This window comes from Crinia signifera, chromosome 5 (genome assembly GCF_055691185.1).
Source record: "Crinia signifera chromosome 5, ASM5569118v1, whole genome shotgun sequence".
In the NCBI taxonomy this organism is placed as follows: Eukaryota; Metazoa; Chordata; class Amphibia; order Anura; family Myobatrachidae; genus Crinia; species Crinia signifera.
The window spans coordinates 219,943,700-219,963,927 of record NC_139221.1 but is presented as its reverse complement, the minus strand read 5'-3'; the positions used below and the strand labels follow the sequence as shown (position 1 = coordinate 219,963,927).

The window sequence follows — 20,228 nt, the reverse complement described above, 5'->3', positions numbered from 1 at the left end:
TTGGGCCGTGTCTCTGAATGCCTTTCTGCTGTTTCATTTTGGATGTCATCTCGCCACCTCAAACTGAATATATCTAAAACAGAATGATTTATATTTCCACCAATAAATAGTAGTTACCAACCAGATATCACTATAGCTGTTGAGAATATGACAATCACCACTCAAGCTCACTGTCTAGGTGTCATTCTTGACTATGAACTCTCCTTTCTTCCCCACATTCAATCTGTCTTGAAATCATGCCATGTGCACCTAAAAAACATATTCAAAATTCGCTCTTACCTAACACAAGACACTGCAAAAACTCTAATCCATGCTCTCATCATCTCAGGCATTGATTATTGCAATAGTCTCCTTATTGGCCTTCCCCAATACAGACTCTCACCACTACAGTCCATCATGAATGCAGCTGAGATGCTAATCTTCCTAGCATTCATCGTCTGCAAAGCTACTCTGTCAGTCACTTCATTGGTTACCTGTATTCTACCGTATTCAATACAAATTTATTTTACTCACACACAAAGTCATTAACCAAACTACACCAATATACGTCTCTTCTCTTATCTCTAAATATCTTCCAACCTGACCTCTTTGCTCCTCACAAGATCTATGTCTCTCATCAGTGGCAGAACTTGTGAGAGGTTGGCCCAGGTGCAAAAATATAATACAGGCCTTCCACCTCCAGTCCAACCTAAGTTCACAATATGCCACACAGCAGTGGTTGGCAGCAGATGGCCCCTTAGTCCTTATAGGCCCCGGTGCAATGCACCTGCTGCACCAATGGTAGTTCCGCCTCTGTCTCTCATCTATACTCATTACTCGTTCACATTCCCGATTGCAGGACTTTCATCAGGCTGCACCCACTCTGTGGAATGCTCTCCCACGAACAATAAGACTCTCCTCCAGTTTCCAAACCTACAAGCGTTCCCTGAAAACTCACCTCTTGAGGCAAGCTTAACAAATTCCAGAACCAGCCACTTAACCTTCATATACCATTCCTATCTAATCACATCCCCACTGTACAGTCTGCACATATCCACTCTCTTTCTTTTTCACTTTATATCCTCCTGACCCATGGCCAAACTGCTGTCACCATATCATACAGCACACCAGGAACCTTTGCATTCTGAATATCTATCCTTGTGTATCAATGCCTATTTCTCTATAGATTGTAAGCTTGTGAGCAGGACCCTCATACCTTTGACTGTCTGTAAATACCCAGTTTGTTGTATCACTGTCTCTTATTGTAAAGCACAACGGAATATGCTGCGCTATATAAGAAACTGTTAATAAATAAATAATCGGGACAGTTAACAGGTATGGTGTATGCATTAACAGTGGCGGTGGAGCTCTTACAGTGTGTATGGACTAGGAAAGCCAATCACAGGATTTGGGATTTAAAATTGCTCAATCCTGAGACTCCATTCCCTAATAACAAAAAATGTCCCGGCCGCCCCCCATATTTACTTACATGCATGGGTGTGACCGGGAACGTGAGAAGTTGGGCAGCATCTGCCCAGCATTAGACTGTGCATGCGCTGTCTAATCCCAAATTCCAGGAATTGGAAACTCCAGGCCCTGGACTAGCGTATCAGATTGGTCCTGCAATACAGCCCATATATGTGAAAGTGCATCTATAGGTGTACGCCAGCTGCAGAGAGCACAACACCAACATCAAAGCAGGGCTGGCAAAAGTGGATTTTGGTCCTACCTGGAAAATCCTTTTTTTCTGAATCCATGGTGGACACTGGGACAGTGGGGTGTGGGTGGAGCCACCGGCGACAGGCACCAAGGAGATTCAATTTCTTTTGGATGCAGCCCAGGCTCCTCCTCCTCTACGCCCCCCTAGGCTTCAGTTGTTTCAAAGCTAGCCCGGTAGGGACAGCAAGAGAAAGGATAGATAGAAAACCATGCACACAGAAGTGAAGCAAGAAAAAAAGAGAAAAAAACCCTCTCATTGTCAGCACCGTTCGTGAGGATTGGCGCCCAGTGTCCACCATGGATTCAGAAAAAAGGATTTTCCAGGTAGGACCAAAATCCACTTTTTTCTATCATACTAATGGTGGACAGTGGGACGTCCCAAAGCTGTCCCCTCAAAGGGTGGGACGCACCTGAGCTGCACTGAGGACACGGCGCCCAAACGCAGAGTCTGCGGTGGCAAACATGTAAAATTGATAAAATTTGAGAAAAGTATGTGATGAGGACCACGTGCTGCCCAGGTGGAGCCCAGTGAGCAAGCAGAATGGGATCTCACTGAGATAGGGATGGGCTTATTTGCTGACAAATAAGCCTGTCTAATAGTTAGGCGCAGCCAGTGGGCCAAAGTCTGCTTCGAAGCCGGCCAACCTGTCAACCAGTCCCCTGTAGATAGTTAGCACAGCCCCTTGTAGATAGAGCACCACCCCATAGACAGAAGAGCACCTCTACACATGCTGACTATCTACAGGGGGCTGATCTGTCTAGGGGGGGGGCTGTGCTGTCTATGAAGAGCTGTGCTGTCTATGGTGGACTATGCTGATTATCTATGGGGGTGCTGTACTAGCTTTGGGGGGCTGTTCTGTCTATGAGGGGCTTTGCTATAGGGTTCTGTGCTGTCTATGGGGGTGCTGTTCCATCTATGGGGCTGTGCTTTCTATCTATCCTGTCTATGGGGGCTATTCTAACTATGGGAGGCTGTGCTGTCTATCTATGGAGGTGCTGTTCTGACTATGAGGGGGGGGGGTCTGTTCCATCTATGAGGGGCTATGCTGACTATGGGTGGTTGTGCTGACTTTGCAAGGGCTGTGCTCGCTATGGGGGGGGGCTGTGCTATCTATGAGCGGCTGCGCTGTCTATCTATGAGGCCGTTCTATGTTGAGCCAAAAAAACCTGCAGATGCCCCTTGGCAGCAGTGAGTGCACACTGTCCACTGGGCAGGTCATCGACATGATGGCAGCCAGGAAAGCTCACTAGAGATGGGTCGTTCGCGAACAAAGCAAATCTTTTGAACGGATTCCATGAAAGAACGAGTGAGCCGCCGATCCCAAAAAGCTGACCCGAACTTACTTTCAGTTTAGTTTTTAATTACAATGCATTTTCCTGATCTCAGAACTGCCACCTGTGGCAGCTGAGATGTACTAACTCTGGAGACTGAGTACAGTGCTGTGACTGCAAGTGAAAGAATAATAGGGCTGCTGCTGCTGGGGTTGGCCATCGGTGCAGACACCATCGATGGTTGCTATCGATGTCGATTCTGCACCCAGCCATCGATCAGAGTTTTTACTCGGTCATGTATGTTCCTATTTTTTCAGCTCACTGTTTTAAAAAAAAAAAGTTTTTAAAGAAATGGCAATAAATGATTGTAAAACAAATTATGCTTCGTTATTATCAAATTACCCTTTTTCAAAGTAAGTCGATGTTCCGTGCAAAAGAGATGAATCTTTTCACGTATTGATCCGTTGGATCCCGGCTCGTCTTAGTGACCCGTTTTGCCCATCTCTAGCGATGGTTTATGGCCGAGGGGGGGTGGGGCGCCCCGGTGCCGACGGGGGTGGGGGGTACCTGCGGCGCTGTGTGATCTGGCGGCGGGGTCCCTGCAGTGATGCGCGCTATCCGGGACCGGCAGCCAAGCGGCGCGGGAAGCGCTGATGGGTTTGGAAACTCGCCGCACGCTGATTGGCTGAATCTCAGCCAATCAGCATGCGGAATGTTTTCAAACCCAGCAGCGCTTCCCGCGCCGCCTGGCTGCCGGATAGGGATGGAGGCTGCAGGGACCCCGCCGCCAGATCACACAGTGCCACAGGTACCCGGCACGGACACCCCTGCAGCCTCCATGCGAGAGGCGAAGTGCTGCCCTCCAGTGGCTGGCGCCCTAGGCAAATGCCTAGTGGTGGCGCCGGCCCTGTTTGCCATAGAAGTGGGAGAACCAGATGGTTTCCTAGTACATCAATGGAAAACCGATGTTTTTTTTTTTTTTCCAATGTGTAGGGACAAGGAGCATAGCTCTGCCCCCCCCCCCCCTCCTCCCGAAGCCCCACCCTTACATTTTTTTTGACCCTGGTGAGTTCTCCTATAGTCACCATTATACCTGTTATATGCATCCAGAGGGCGACTGCCCTGGTTATGCATGCACGTGGAGCTCCGGTCCCCCATCCACGGAGCTCCACCATCCCCGGCCTCCGGAGTGGCGGGCAGCGTGACGGCGGAGAGGGGAGAGGGGAGGCAGCGCTGTGCACCCCCGGCGGCAAGCGCTGTGCACACCCGGCGGCAAGCGCTGTGCACACCCGGCGGCAAGCGCTGCAAACGGCACCCCCAGCGGGACGGCAGGCGCAGCACCATCGGCCTGCGGGCGGACGACTTCCCCCAGTTGGGGACGCACACTGTGGAGCTCCCGCTCCATCCACGGAGCTCCCGGCCCCCCCACTGCTGGAAATTAATCGCGCCGTGTGAAGCGAGAAGGTCACCAGGACTCGGAGAGAGGGATCCCCCAGGCAGCGGCGGTCCGGCCTAGCGGAGGCCCCACCTGGATGTATGGAGGAGGCCACAAGCGCAATGGCTGATGAGGACCCCCGTCCACCAGGCTCCCGGCGACCATCGGAGGGTGAGGTGAGGGGAAGCTGCGTGAGGACACCAGCGGTAGCCCCCCCCCAGCTTGCAGTTTCATCCCCAGACCACAGGAGAGGAAGCCTCTGCCCCCAGGAGACCAGCGGTGGCTCCCTTTCCTGCAGGCCCAGTCTCCAGCCCCAGGCCCCACTCGACTTGACTCTGCCCTGGCCCCCAGTGACTCTCTCTCCCCCACCAACTCCAGCCCCAGGCCTCACTGACTCTGCCCAGGCCTCAGTGACTCTCTCTCCAACCCCCTCACCGCCACCACCCACGCTGCCCGCGGCTCTCCCTACAGGAAGATTCAAGAGGGCGCCACAAATGGCTGCCTAGGAACTGTGCACTCAGCCATATGTATCCCTTGTCCCTATGTGATAACTGTACTGTCTTGCCCACACTGTTACCTCATACTGTGCTCATAATGTTACCCACCTGGCTGCTGCAACGACCACTGGCGCCGCTGATGGCTGCCTAGGCGCTGTGCAGCTCGGCGGGCATGTGTCCCCTGTGTGATAACTGTACTGTCCCTGCTTATATTGTTACCCACCGGCTGCTGCAACGACCAGTGGCGCCGCGGATGGCTGCCTAGGCGCTGTGCGACTCGGTGGGTATGTGTCCCCGGCATGTGTTCCAAGTGTGATAACTGTACTGTCCCTGCTTATTTTGTCACCTGCCTGGATGCTACGGCGACCAGTGGCGCCGCTGATGGCTGCCTGGGCGCTGAGCAAATCGGCGGATATGTGTTCCCGTGTGATAACTGTACTGTCCCTGCTTATATGTTACTCACCTGGCTTCTGCAACGACCAGTGGCGCCGCTGATGGCTGCCTAGGTGCTGCGCAGCTCAGCGGGTATGTGCCCCCCGCATGTAATGTCCAATGTAATGTATGTCATGCCCCCCCCCCCCTTCATCCCTGCTGATGCTGCACTGTAATCCGCAAAAAATTCCTACTGTGCGCAAGCACACATGGCCAATAAAGTTGATTCTGATTCTGATTCTGATTCATTCAAAGATAATGGATAACTATCGATAGCTAAAAATATCGATAGATATCCATCACATAGCTTATGACTATCGATAGCTAGTTGCAGAATCGCTATCTATCGATGGTCATCCCTAGATCAATGAAGAAAAGTGATGATGAGAGTCTCGCGCACCTGCTCTGCACACGCACGCGCACGCGCAGTGAGTGATCAGGCAGCGCACGCTATAGCTCCCAGGATCCCCGGCCCCCACACCAGTCACACAGTGGCCGGACTGCGACGTCACCGGCGCACAGTGTCCTACAACCACGTGCCCGGCCTCCCCGCTATCCCCGCCCACCATGCTACAAACACAGCGGCCGTTAACGCTGCCAACGGGCAGGTCATAAATTCAAAATTCAACCGCCCCCTGCCAATCTCCCGCCACTGTGGGGCGCGCGCAAAACGGCTCCTGACAGAGTTATAACTATATGATGTACCGGAGACAGCGTACCGTGATGCAGCTGTGGTGTAGTCTTACGCACAATGGACACATGACTGTACTTAGTTTAATCCCACTTGCCGTTACCAACGCATAACGTATGTGTATAGGGTGCTATTTATCGCCCGGCACTGAAGGGAGAACTTAGTGGTGCCGGTAGAGCGGCAATGCGCGCCCCTGTCCCGCCTGACACAGGAAAGCAGAACAAAGGACGCGGGTAGATCGAGGCGGGCTCGCTGGCGCCGGCTTCTTTTCCCTCTCTACCTTCCCATTGGCCGCAGGGGCTACGGGCGCCGCTCAGGCGGCCAATGGGGTGACGAGGTCCGTGTGTGGGCGTGGCTGCTGCAGCCGGGAGCAGGGTGGGCGGGGAGAGGAGGATCAGGGAGGATAGTTTGGCGCCCGCGACCGGTGCTGCAAAGAAATCCTGGTGGCCGCACACACACTGGGGGGAAGGCGGAGAGCCGGCCGGGGGAAGCGGAGGATCGGAGGCGGGAGCCGCGGATACGGTAATGCCCGTCTGTCCCGTATGCTCGGTAGAGCGGTGTGGTATGGGCCCTGTGTGAGGAGTGCAGGCGAGGACAAAGGGGCCGCCCCCAGCCGGGGAGGAGGAGCCGGGGCTCCCGGACTCAGCTGCAGCAGCAGTGTTTGCGGGGAGGGGGGCTGCTGCCCGCGTCAGGTATAACATGTATGGGGTCAGCATAGGGACAGGATAGCGGCATCATGTAGCCAGGTCACAGGTTCGCCCTCTCCGTACTATGTACACACACTGCTGCCCCCATCCCCGGCGGCGGCCACATTGACTGAAAGACCGGTGCTACAAGTTCTCGCTCACTCCTACGTGTATGAATGGGAGGACTTGACATACATATACAGTATATGCTGCACTAGCCGGTGCCACACTATCCGCGCACCGTGATCCCCGGGAGTGTACAGGCGTATCCTGTATGTGGCTTATAGTGGAGGCTAGGCACTGATGCACACAGAGTGACTTAATGGGAATAACTTTATTTTATGGCTACAGTCTAGCACTTGTGTCTGCATTATCATTGCACCTTTGAACTTGGCTTCTTTCTCTTGTATGACAGCATAGCACTGACCTGTCTCCCTGTACTGCCTCCTCAGTTTCCCTTTAGAACTATTCAGTGTTCTCCCAAGCGCCATTCATACTTGCATCTTGTTACTTTGCTTTGTTTACTCAAGGGATCTTCCATATCCTTTCCATTTGTCTCTCCACCATCTTTGTTTGCCTGTCTTTAGGTTAAAGTGAAATTGTTTTTGCAGTATGACTCACTCTATCATTAAAGGTATTTAAAGACAATACTTGCTTATAAATCTTTGTGTGTAACAAAAGGTAGTGATGGCATATTTGACAAATCAATCCTCAAAAAGCTTTTTGAACATGTAGCATGGGAGAAGTGAGCTTTGCAGTCTGAACCTAGATTAAAGTGCATGATTCAGAGTTGAGCATAAATAACGCAAAACGAATGGGGCCTACGCATGGAGCGATGTGTGGAGGAGCGTTCTGAGCGATGCTGGATCGTTTTTATAGCTCAGCACATAGTGATATGTCAGGGCCAGTGTTCACCATGCAGGTTATTTATCGATGGGAGATACTGACGCGTACGGCTATGTATCTACATCGCTATGGCTCCTACACACACTCACTCTCAGAGCATTGTAGCGGCATTTTCTGAGCGATGTAGTTTAACTAAAATCGTTCAGAAAATGCCTGCATATTGCTACATGTAAGCCCTATAAGTCCTCCGAAGTGCAGGTTAAAATATGCAGAGATTTTTTTTTTTTTTAAGATGTTGGTTGTCCTGGCTTAAAGGCCCTTACACACTGGGCGACTTTGAGCTCAAAACACCCAGTTTGAGCGGCTTTCCCAGCCGCCCAGTGTGTATGACCCAGCAATGAGTGGTGAGAGCTGCTGCGCGCTCCCGCATCATCGCTGAGAAAGCCGTTCATCGCTATGCAAAGCTGCCCTCTCCCCGCTGGTGGCGCCGGACAGGGGGAAAGCTGCTCAGTGTGTATGCCTAGTCACCCGGTGTGTATGGACCTTAACCTCATATTTTCATTGTGAAAATAAAGCTGCCCACTATTTGCTTGTTACATGGAGAAATCTATATTTTTAATGTGTGCTAAAAAAAAAAAAAATCCGAAACATGTTTTTGCACCTCTTGCATTGTTAGTTCCTATAGGAAATGTCTCCATTTTATGCGCTTCAATCTCGGAATAAGGTCTAAACGTTTGAGGGAACACTATTTTCTGCGGTTAGCCGAATTGAGTGTACACCCTGAATGATATTGGTCAACGATATTGTGCAGTGACATTAGTGGGACATGGTTAATATGGGGACATACTAAAAGGAATGACAGTGGAATGACAGTCTGGTCTGCAGAAAAGGAATGCCAATTTACTATAATGGGAGAAGATTTCATTTATATGAATATTTCTGAAATGATTAGACCTATGAACTATATTTTTAGTACACATCTTTAGTGTTCCTTCTAGGAACCAAATGGGGCAGGGCGCTGGAGGGACGGACCTGCCACGCCATTGTCACATATGGGGGCAGGCCCCGGGCCGCCGCCGCACTAAAGAGGACTTGCCTGGCCGTGATTACGTCCCTGAGCTGCCAGTAAAGCGCCGTGCACCGCAATCTACGGCGGCGCTGGGCTTCACCGGTGCACTCCGGCGGGACAGGCAGCAGGCTGTTTTAGAGGGGCGGGGTGCATTTTGCCCTTTAAAAATCGGGCAGGGCGCAGCGCCCCGCTAAAACAGCCTAGCGGGAACACTACATCTTGCTAAGACCATTACACATATGTTACATGCAAAATGACGCGGGATGACAGCCAGACTCATTCCACTGTCATTCTTTTTAGTATGTCCTGTTAACATGCAGGTCATTGGCTATATATCCAAAATCGATCCGCATATTCAGTAGAGAGGAGAGGTTGTTTAACTATGCATGGGATTGTGCATCATTAACGGCACTGAGTGTACACACTAGAGGATCTTCTTAAAATATATAGCTCAGAAAGCACTTTCTGAGCAATATCTTCTAGTGTGTATGGAGCTCAAGAGGATTTATTGAATTAAGCCCCATACACACAGGTGATCGCCTAGTCACCGTGTGTGCACTCCCTATCGTTAACTATGCACACCCCAGCGCATCATTAATGACCCTCTCTCTTGTATGGGGTGGGGCGCATCAGCAAGTGTGTATGGGGCTTTAGAGTCTGTGGCTACATGCTCTGGAGCTACTAAATTTTGATTCAAGCCTCATTGGGCTTTGCACAAAAATCTGTGATCCTGGCGTGAGATGCTTGCTGGCATTTTCTGAACAGAGGTGATACATTATCCCAGATAACCAGTGAGTTAACATATGCATTGACCTTGTTAACAAACAAATCCTTGGACTTTTTATTTTCTGTGTAACTGCCCATTACCACTTATAACAGGGTTTCGGGTGAAAAAGGGAATGTTAAAGCACAAGGCTTGTTCCCGTATTCACCCCAATAATTTATTGTGGGCAATTGAATTCCCTACACAGAAACGATAGATGAAAAGTTGCTACTTATGTGAAAATAAAACCCAATACACACTAGACTTTTTTTTTTTTTTTTTTTTATTGTAACGAGCCTTCCTCGTCAGCTGAACATGTAGGTCGGTTTTGGCTATGTAGCCAACGGCCTGCATGTTTATTGGGTCCCAGAGATGTTACTAAACGTTATCATATACTTACATCATTCAGTCTGTATGCTCAATGAATCCACTCGTGACTGATATTGTTAACTATATCGGCTATGGAGTGGTTTGTCTAGTGCAGGCATTCCCAACCACGGTCCTCAAGGCTTACCAACAGTGCAGGTTTTGTAGATATTCAGGCTTGAGCACAGGTGACTTAATTAGTATCTGAGTGATTCTGATGAAACCATGGGTCTTCAACCTGTGGCCCTCCAGATGTTGTAAAACTACATTTTCCAACATGCATTGCCACATTTTTTCCTATAAGAGAATGCAAAAACTGTCAGGGCATGCTGGGACATGTAGTTCCACAAAATATCTGGAGGGCCACAGGTTGAAGACCCATGGATTAAACCATCTGTGCTTCTGCCTGGATATCACTAAAACCTGCTCTGTTGGTGTGCCTTGAGGACTGTGGTTGGGAATGCCTGGTCTAGTGAGTACGGTGCTTAAAAGCAGGAATTTCCTGCCTCTTTTATCAAGGCACACTAAAGCTGGGTACATGCCAGATGACATTGTAAACAAATTTGCTGATCGCGATTACGACAAGTTCTTAAAATTGCTCAGAGTGTACGTGCTATGTGGGTTATTCGGATGTAATCACTGTTCGAATTTGGAAGCTGATCCATTAACAAATGACTGTGCATGTGTAAGGATCATACCGTACATGTGCAAGGCCAAACATCGACAGTCGGTGGTGATTTCTTCTTGCAGTCACCTCTCAATTTGACTGATGGGAAGCTGACATTTTTTAAGTGTCATAGAAAACACAGGCCTGTTCCATGTCTGGACAAGGAAGGTCCAGACAAATGTTTATTATTTTTATTTGTATTGTGCTGTTTTTTTTTTTTTTATTGAAGTTTTGCACATAAACACAAACCAACAAGTACCCCGTATACATATGGGGGTAGTTAGGGTAATAATGTGAAACTGCAGAACAGTCCGGAATAAATACAGCGTAATTGTATAGTCTTACATACAGTAAGCGGACAGGAATACACATCACCACAACATGAATATCACCAAAGAAAAACAATCATGGTACCACATTCCCCGAAGGCGCCATTCGGGGATGACCAAACAGGAGCAATGTAGCATATGCAGTATAGTGAAACAATAGTTGTAAACTAAAGTGAGCAATATACTTCTGTATAGTAGGAGTCTCCTATATTGTATTCTGCAGTAAATATAATAAAAATATGTCTAACTACCCAAAATAAATCAAATGAATCCCAAAACAAACCTACCTAAAAAAAAACCCCACCCTGTATAACCTACCCCCAACTTATGCATACCTGGAGCCCCTAAACCAATGAACCACTAACTTCACTATACTAACCCGTTTAACCCTTCCCTCCCCGCGAAGAAGGTAGCAACTAGTGGTCCTTAGCTAGATTAATGAAACTTGCAGAGCAATCAGGATAGATACAACATAATAGCTAATCTACCCCTTCCATCCCACCCACCCATTTGAGGATAATAGCAGTATGGATTGATTGGGGCAGCAAAAAAAAAAGGATATGTAGCAAACGAGTACACAATACTTATGGCTCAAAACTGGGCTAGACCCAGTTCTCCCACAAGCGATGAATATAGCAGCTATTGCAAATATATTGCTATGATAACTGACAGGATATAAAGCATAATTATACCTCCTAACATAGAAAGGACCCAATACAAATGAGGAGAAATGTATCCAGCTGAGGATATTTGTGGGCCAGAGACAGAAGCACTCAAGGCACAGAAGGCCCAGGTTCATCTCTCCCACCCAGATATAAGAATATGATACACATGAAAACCAAGGGTATGTGATGACATACAGTGTAGGGCTGTAGAGGAAAAGCTAATCTAGCAATTGTAGAATTGTAAGCTGAAAAGTATAAGGAATACTGACATTTAAGAGAAAATAGCAAACTAGCGAAAAATACAAGTTAAATATTAGAAGAAGAGATATCTCAAATTCAAATGCACTACAGAGTGTTAGTCAGGCCAGTCTTCAGATCCAGTAAAGACAGGTGGTATAGTAGTCTCTTCTCCATCAACGGGTGGAGCAGGAAAATTCCCATAAGAGCACCGGCTATCCCAAGCTGGTGCTGTTTTGGTTGATAGAAACTTGCATGTGATGCTATTGTTAACTTATTCATAGCACTCCTTTTGCACAACAAAACAAAGAGTGTAATATCCTCAGGCTGGTGGAATATTTATTTTTTGATTGGCAAGTGATCATTCTGTAGGGCTCTGTGCATACCTTGTACAATATATTTTCGTGGGGTGTTTACAGTATTGATAAAAAAGGTGCAATTTTTCTTTTGAGGCTTTTTTGTTTTCTATATCAGAAATGTGGCATCAAAGTTGGCCTCAAAACGCTGTAGATTCTATGACAATTATCTCTGCGATCTCTAAGTAAGTCCCACGCCTGACTTTTCACCAGAAAACATTTAGTTTTGTTTTGACTTGCCAGTGTCGCAAGCTACGGAACCCAACATTTCTTAGGGGCTGCCCCATCGCAATTCTCTTTTTTTTTGTACTAATTTGGAAATGTATATATCCTTTTCTTTTTTCAGGTAGATGGGCAGATGGGTGGCACTCTCTTTCTTACGCCCAAGTCACCTGAGACCTGTATTATTTCAACGTTTCGAGATACTTAGGGCGGTATTCAATGTGAATACCTGCGAGGTGCAGCGAATCCTTTTTTGGATTCGCTGCACATTCTCCACGTTCCAGAGCCGGCGGGCTCCGGTATTCAACGAGTCAGGGGCAGCGAGCCCCTGACTGGCGAATATGAGCTCCTGCGGCGATTGCCGCAGGGAGCCTGAGGACGGTGCCAGGCAGAGAGATGGTAGTCTCTCTGCCTAGCCCAGACCTTTGTGGGGGGTTAGGTGGCCTCCCCGGGTGCCAGGCAGCACAGGCTGCCCCCCCGGGGGTGCCAGCAGGGGAGCATATATTCACTACACACGATCGTAATGATCGTGCAGTGAATATATGAATATGTAATGAGCGGCTCGGCTCCGGCGCCCCCTGCTGGCTGCTGTGTAAAAAAAAAAATATATATTTTTAAAATTAAATATATATTCATGTGCTTACAGCACATGAATAAAAATAGCATGCCCCTCCTCAGAATAAAATTCCTGATTTTTTGACACCAAATGTAAAAAACAAAACACTTTATTTTAAAAGTTCACATTCCACTTCGCCATAAAAAGATAGCGATTGCTACTCGGTGAATCATGGCGAAAAAAACCTTCAAATGTATTCGCCATGTGGTCATTGAATAGGGTGATTCACCGTTTTTGACAGAAATTCGCCAAACAGCACAAATTTGCCATAAAAACCTGGCAAATCAGGCTCATTGAATACCGCCCATCATTCTCATCATCCGGAGACAAAAGTTTATTGAAATGTTGAAATAATACAGGTCTCTGTCATCCTTACTCCAAGTCACCTGAGTGCCACCCATCTACCTGCTGTGTGTTTGTGTGTGGGGGGGGGAACCTACTGTTGGAGGGCACCAGATGCTATACAACAATACAGATATATATTTATTTATTGTTTGACACTCTGGACAAATGTTGCTATGCTGTGGTTTCTTCCCTTAATTGCTATGGAACTCTTTCCTCGTACCTTCAATGATGGAATATATAAAAAACAGGCGGCACTCCATGGCCTTAAAAAAATCATGGGTTTATTTATAAATACATTTATGTTGTCATGTCGACATTTCATGGCTCAAAGCCTTTTCATCAGGGCTGGCATATAAAAGTGCATAAGTATATCGTTCTGCACAGCACTATATGCAATGTTATATGCCTGTCCTGATGAAAAGGCTTTGAGCCTCGAAATGTCGACATGACTAAATACACCCCTCTGCTCTGTATTTTAAAAAACATAATACATCCCTTTGTATTGGGAAAAGATCCTCTTCTCCGACTACGATGGTAAGAAAAGAAAACCAAGTGGTATATGTGATAAATACCGCACGCCCCTCTTATGTAGTGAACACTCCCATTCTCCACCTTACGTTTAAATTCAAACAAAGGGTCTCACACTGAGTAAGGCAGTGTTTTTCAACCACTGTGCCGTGGCACACTAGTGTGCCTTGAGCTGTTTTCAAGTGTGCCCCCAGATCTAGAGATGGCCAAACCAGTTTACAGCCACCACCAGTTCAACTATTATTTACTGGTCTCTTTTCATGTAAAGGACCAATGTATTTTATTTTTGTTACCTGTGGGGACCAGTGTGATTGTTTTTTATATGGGGACCAATAGGTTTGTTTTTTTCCTGTGGGGGGCCAATGTGTTTTGCCCTGTGGGGATCTCATGGTGTGCCTTGGCAATTTTAAAATCTTATTTAGTGTGCCGCAAGGTAAAAAGGTTGAAAATCACTGGAGTAAGGTCTTGGGTGTCAGCCGTACTTTGATGATTTAATCATTAGTCGGTGATGGTAACCCCCAAAAAAGGATGAAAGGGCATATAGGGCCTTATTCTAGTTCACTCTTTCTGACAAAATCCTAATCGATGGACAAAACTATGTACACTGCAGGTGGGGCAGATGTAAAAATGTGCATAGAGTATTAGATTTGGGTGAGTTTTTTTTTTTTTTTTCTGTGCAGGGTGAATACTGGTTGCTTTATTTTTACACTGCAATATAGATCTCACTTAGAAGTAAAACCCCACCCAAATCTTATTCTCTGTGCACAAGTAACATCTGCCCCACCTGCAATACACATGGTTTTGTCCACCTAAGAAGGAATTTGTCAGAAAGAGTGAACCAAAATAACCCCCATTGTGTGATACTATTTAATATAAGACAAATGCAATAAACATAATAAAAGACAAATGGTTGAGAAATATATGGATGTGCCAGCGCTGGCTGTACCAATAATTTGGACCAGACGGTTCTCAAAGATAATTATACAATTTATTAATACAAATACATAATAAAATGGTAAGATAAAATGTGAATCAATTTAGAGCAATGTGCACATTTGAAGTTCTATCTCAGGGATAATTGGATATATTGCAGCATCTATGTCACATGGATAATTTGAGCATATATTTTCCAGATATTGCAGGCTGACAAAAATGTTTATATTATCATCCGGTTCTCCTGGTGGAGATTTGTATCCAGGATGTAGTGACCAAATAGTCCTTGTTTGCCCTATAATTGCAAGGGCTCAGGCTTTCCAATTAGACAATCTTCCTCTGTGCTGGAACAATTAGGGACAATGCAGATAGCCCAAAAGGATGAATCCAGATGTTTCTTACGAGGGATGTCAATAGGGGATGGACAGGTCTCTATGGAGGTCAGGATGGTGTCAGCAAGTACTGTGTCGGCATCTCAACGCGTTTCCCCGGATATCTCCAGCCTTCCTCAAAAGACAACAATGACAAGGCTGGGAAGGTGAATGAAAAATGTCCTATTACCATATATGGTGGAGAACTATAGTAATAGGCCATCTTTCATTCACCTTCCACCAGTGGAGGAAACATCAACCCATTTTCTTCTTTACATAGTGATTTGGTGGTGTAAGGGTCACCACATTGGATGTACCCACTACAAGGCAGCTTCAAGTGCACCTGCATCAGAAACTCTCTCCCTATTTGTTTATTGCTAATTCTGTCTAGCAGCATCACTCCTATTCCTGTGCATACCTATGGGTATGCAAGGTAAAATGACTGATGTTGCAGTCATGGTTTGCAGCCAGTAAGGGCCCCCATACATTAGGCTGACTTGTCCTAAGGACTATCCTCCCACCACTCCCGCGGACTCTGCTCTGCGGTCCCCACGGTGAGCAGGAGAATAGAAACCATCCTGTTCAAAAGACTGGGCGGCTGCTGATTGGATGAGAGCTCAGCTAATCAGCAGCCGTCCAGTCTTTTGAATAGGCTTTCTTTCTATTCTCCTGCCGCACCCTGGTCTCTGCATCTGCGGTCCCAGCCTGCCGCTACATCTCCTGCTGGTCCCCGCTCCCAGCCTGCCGCTGCTGCTTCTCCGGACCGGACCCAGCTCTCCGATCCCCGCCTCCCTCTACAAGTGACCCTGCCCGCTAGCTCTCCTGCAGCTCCCCCGGACCAGACTCCGCTGCACATGATTTATCTTATGTGCAGACTGTTCGACATCCGGATCTGATCCGATGCGCACAGATCGGATGTCATACCCTGCGCAATTTGGGCAATTTCACCCGATTTCTCGGCCCGATCCTCCAGAATTGGGTGAAATCGCGCACAAATCGTGTAGTGTATGGGGGACTTAAGAGCGTTCAGAAGGCAATGTGGCTTTTGAATGCTCATAATAAATCCAGCTGGTTTATTCAGTCTTGAAGCACTTTTTACAAATACCTGAACATATACAGTGTACTCACTGTATGTGTGTATGTTTTTTATATAGTGCAGGGCTCGACAAATTTCTTTAAAATCTAGGAGCCAGGATGACATGCTCATTGCCAATGGGGATATTATGCTCTGCCAGGGTTAAATGCTTGTTGTTATGGGGTTGGCATGGTCTTCCATGGGGTTAACCTGCTCGCTGCAAAAGCATACATGTTCTGCCAGGAAACTTGCTCGTTGCCAATTGGTTACAACATACCCTGCCAGGGGCTACCTCGTTGGCAGGGGTAAATGGCAGCTTGGCCTCCCGTGCAGTGTCGTACAGGATCTGCCGGGTGTCTGCCAGCTTAGGTCTCTTAGAGCTCCTTCAAGCTGCACACCTCCTCCTGCTTGTGACCTGCAGCTGCAACATGCTGTTCTCATTCTCCAGGATCTGGCCTGGAGTGTGAGGTCTGAGTGGGGTGCTCACTGCTCATGCTGCTGCGCCAGCCGGACTGCCGGGTGGGGATGGTGGTGGTCGCCATGGGCTGGGGGTGCGAGGTGACAACGGGTTTCATGTGAGAAGATCGGCTACAGTCACACACCCGGCACTGGGCGCTGAATGTCGGCTCCAGGGACTGCAGCGTTCCGCATAGACAGCGGGCCCTGCTTTGAGTTATACCATTTGATATAACAGACAGCGCAGCAGCCGGCAGAGCGGTGCTGCCGCTTTATCAGTGCAAGTCCATGACGTGACTATTTCAAAAGAGCTACCACTGCAGCTCCGTGCTTGAGTTTGAAATAGGTGCGCCGCGGACCTGCTCTTATATCTAACCGTATAATCCACCACATCGCCCGCTGCGGCCATTAAGTGTAGCCACCACTGTGCCCAGGGGTTCTGCTTCCTGGCAGAGTCTGGTCGCCATGGCAACCTGGCCCCCGGGTTTTGTCGAGCCCTGATATAGTGAGGTTCTATTATGTAAATTTTTGTGTTTGCCTTTGGGGAGTAGATCCAAGTAGTAGTGCCAGTAGAGATTGATTGTAATGTATAATTTGTATTAAATTTAATAAAGCAATATGTAATCAGTATGAAACAATAGAATTGCACATCACATCATGCTTGGAGCCAAATTAAGGGGCAAAGTAATGGTATGTAGTAAAAAATTAAACTAATGGCATAAAAGCAAACAATTTGATTGGCTAGTCTGAATTACAGACAACGGTATTCATTTCACTTTTCTTAACATCATAATCATTTAATGTATGTTTTCTAAGGAGACTTAGTAATGGTAAGTTAGAGTCAGTGAGTGTGAAGGGAGATGCATTTGATAGAAGTAGTTTCGTGAGAGGAGAGCAGGGATGACTGCTTGTAGTACTGAAGGAGTGTAAAAATACTCGAAGGTTGCCATTCGGTTACCGTTTAAATGCTGAAAACGGCACCTGAATTAAGCCGATCTCACACCCTTAGCAGGGCTGAGAGGTGCGAGCACTTTTAAACGAATACAGTCCGCTGTAAAGTGCGTCCAGTACCGTGATGATTTGCGAGTGCGACAATAGGATCGACCGCTATGGTTGCTTAAGCATATTGCCACATCAGTGACTCATTTTAAACTGGATACACACTATAAGATTACATTTCCAATCTGAGTGGTTGAAGTGAGCAAATTTACCTTTTGCACCGAAACATGGAAAACAGATAAAAATGGTCAGACATACTGGTTAAATTCCTTTTTGATTTAATCAATTTATTCAAATGACTGTTTCTGTCCATTTTTCAGCTTTTGGAAGGAAATGAGAACAAATTACAATCAACTAGACTTTAGTTTCAACCACCCAGATTGAAATGATAATCCCACTACCCTTTTGAAGCGATATTGCTAATTTTATCACCCAGTGTGTGCACACCCACCAATGGCCAGTGCACGCTCCTCTGGGTCGTTAACGACCCGCTCCTTCGCTAAAGAATGCAGCCTGGGCCCCACCCCCCTTTATTAGTCGGCTGCCAGCATCAACAGGTGTGTATGCACTTGCTGATGCCATTGTACACAATGGGAATCGCTCAGGGTATATGCACTTTTACAGCCACCTATATTGGGTTTTCCATGGTTGGTCATGTACAGATGCCGAAAATATGCAGATCAGTGCATGGTACTACATATAGTGTTCATTCTAGCACCCACCAGCTTTGAAATCCCATGCAGTTCCTGTTCCCTGCCTGGAGTGTTGCTGTTTGCTGTGGTGTTTCTAGCACAGATCTGGTTTGCATATCCGTGCTTATATACAGACCACACTGTGCTAGACAGCGACACCCCAGGCAGGAAAGAGGAACTGCATGGGTTTTCAAAGCTGGCGGGTGCTAGAATGAACACTATACGAAGGGCGGTATTCAATTAGGCTGATTCGCCAGGTTTTTATGGCGATTTTGTGCTGTAAGGCGAATTTTTGACTAAAACGGTGAATCACCCTATTCAATGACCAGATGGCGAATACATTTCAAGGTTTTTTTCGCCATGATTCACCGACTAGCAATCGCTATCTTTTTATGGTGAAGTGGAATGTGAACTTTTAAAATAAAGTGTTTTGTTTTTTACAATTGGTGTAAAAAAATCAGGAATTTTATTCTGAGGGGCATGCTATTTTTATTCATGTGCTGTAAGCACATGAATATATATTTAATTTAAAAAAAATAATAATAAAATATATATATATATATATATATATAATATATGGTGCGGTGTGGCGGCACTCGGAATAATCAAACAGACAACGATGTCACCAACGTTTCTGAGCTGTTGCAGCTCTTTTATCAAGGTGCAGAAGTCTTCTGCACCTTGATAAAAGAGCTGCAACAGCTCAGAAACGTTGGTGACATCGTTGTTTCTGTTTGATTATTCCGAGTGCCGCCACACCGCACCCTGTACATACATCCAGACAGTAGTACTGTCTGTATTCTGGAGGGCACCGGGTGATTTATTTATATCAAGTCGACACTGGAGTGCCGCGTCTACACATCCCGGAGCCGAGCCGCTCATTCGATATTCATATATTCACTTCACCCGATCATTACATATGCATGATCGGGTGTAGTGAATATACCCGGTCCCCTGCTGGCACCCCGGGGGGCTGCCTGGCACCCGGGGAGCCCACCTCCCCACCACAAACATTCTGGGGCAGGCAGGGAGACTTCCATCTCCCTGCCTGCCACCGTCCTCAGGCTCCCTGCGGCGTCCGCCGCAGGAGCTCAAATTCGCTGGTCAGGAGCAGCGAGCCCCTGTCTCGTATACTGGAGCCGGCGAGGCTCCGGAATGCGGCGGGCAGTGGCGAATGTGCAGCGAATCCTAAACAGGATTCGCTGCACGTCGTCAGTATTCTCATTGAATACTGCCCGAAGTTGTCTGAGAGACCTTTATTTCCTTCATGTGCATCGACTACTGCATCATCATGATGGTTGTCAATCACTTCTGATACATATTTTAGTACATTTTTAATGCTAAATGTGTTGTATAAAAGAGAGATTTTGGCCCACATTAAGGGTGAGATTTAATAGGATGAGATAATCAGAAAGTGAGAGATTTGGGAAGAAATCTCCAGGTTTTTTTTAAAGCAGCAATCATTTACACTGCAAAACAAATCTCTCACTTTCTGAATCTCTCATCCTATTAAATCTCACCGAGTTTTTTTTTTTTTTAAGTTTTTGTAACAACAACCTCTTTCCATGTCTACACCATTGCAAACTGAATAAACACATGTTTTTATGTTCTATTTCTTTTGTTTAATCTCCTTTTTGTATATGTTGTTTTTGGTCTGCCATTTGAACACTATACACAGTGACGTTCTGGATTTCTAATTGTCAAATTATTCATCCTTATTTGACCTTTTTAATTGAATGAGAGGGTCTCACTCTGTGGTTGTTCAATGGTTTTTGCATCAATGCATATTTTATTAAGTGTCAGTTGCAGGAAAGTGGCTGTGCAATATATCATTAAATTATCATGCCAGATCTCCATTACTATTGTTACTTTGGGGGATAAGTACTGCTGACAATTACAAACTATCATAGAGTGTATAGTCTGTGCCCTTGGTTTGTAGAGACAGGCGCTGACCTTTAATATAATAAGGGGAAGGTTATTTT

The 20,228-nt window shown here is 46.8% G+C and overlaps 1 protein-coding gene across 3 annotated transcripts in view; it reads left to right on the top strand.

The window, feature by feature from the left end:
• The first annotated feature begins 6,414 nt into the window (after positions 1-6,414).
• EZH2 (enhancer of zeste 2 polycomb repressive complex 2 subunit) overlaps positions 6,415-20,228 on the top strand; it is a 60,818-nt gene continuing 47,004 nt past the window's right edge. For all 3 annotated transcript variants that reach the window (XM_083188548.1, XM_083188547.1, XM_083188549.1), the window contains exon 1: positions 6,415-6,547. The gene's annotated coding sequence lies outside the window, so the exon portion shown is untranslated. The remainder of the gene's footprint in view (positions 6,548-20,228) is intronic.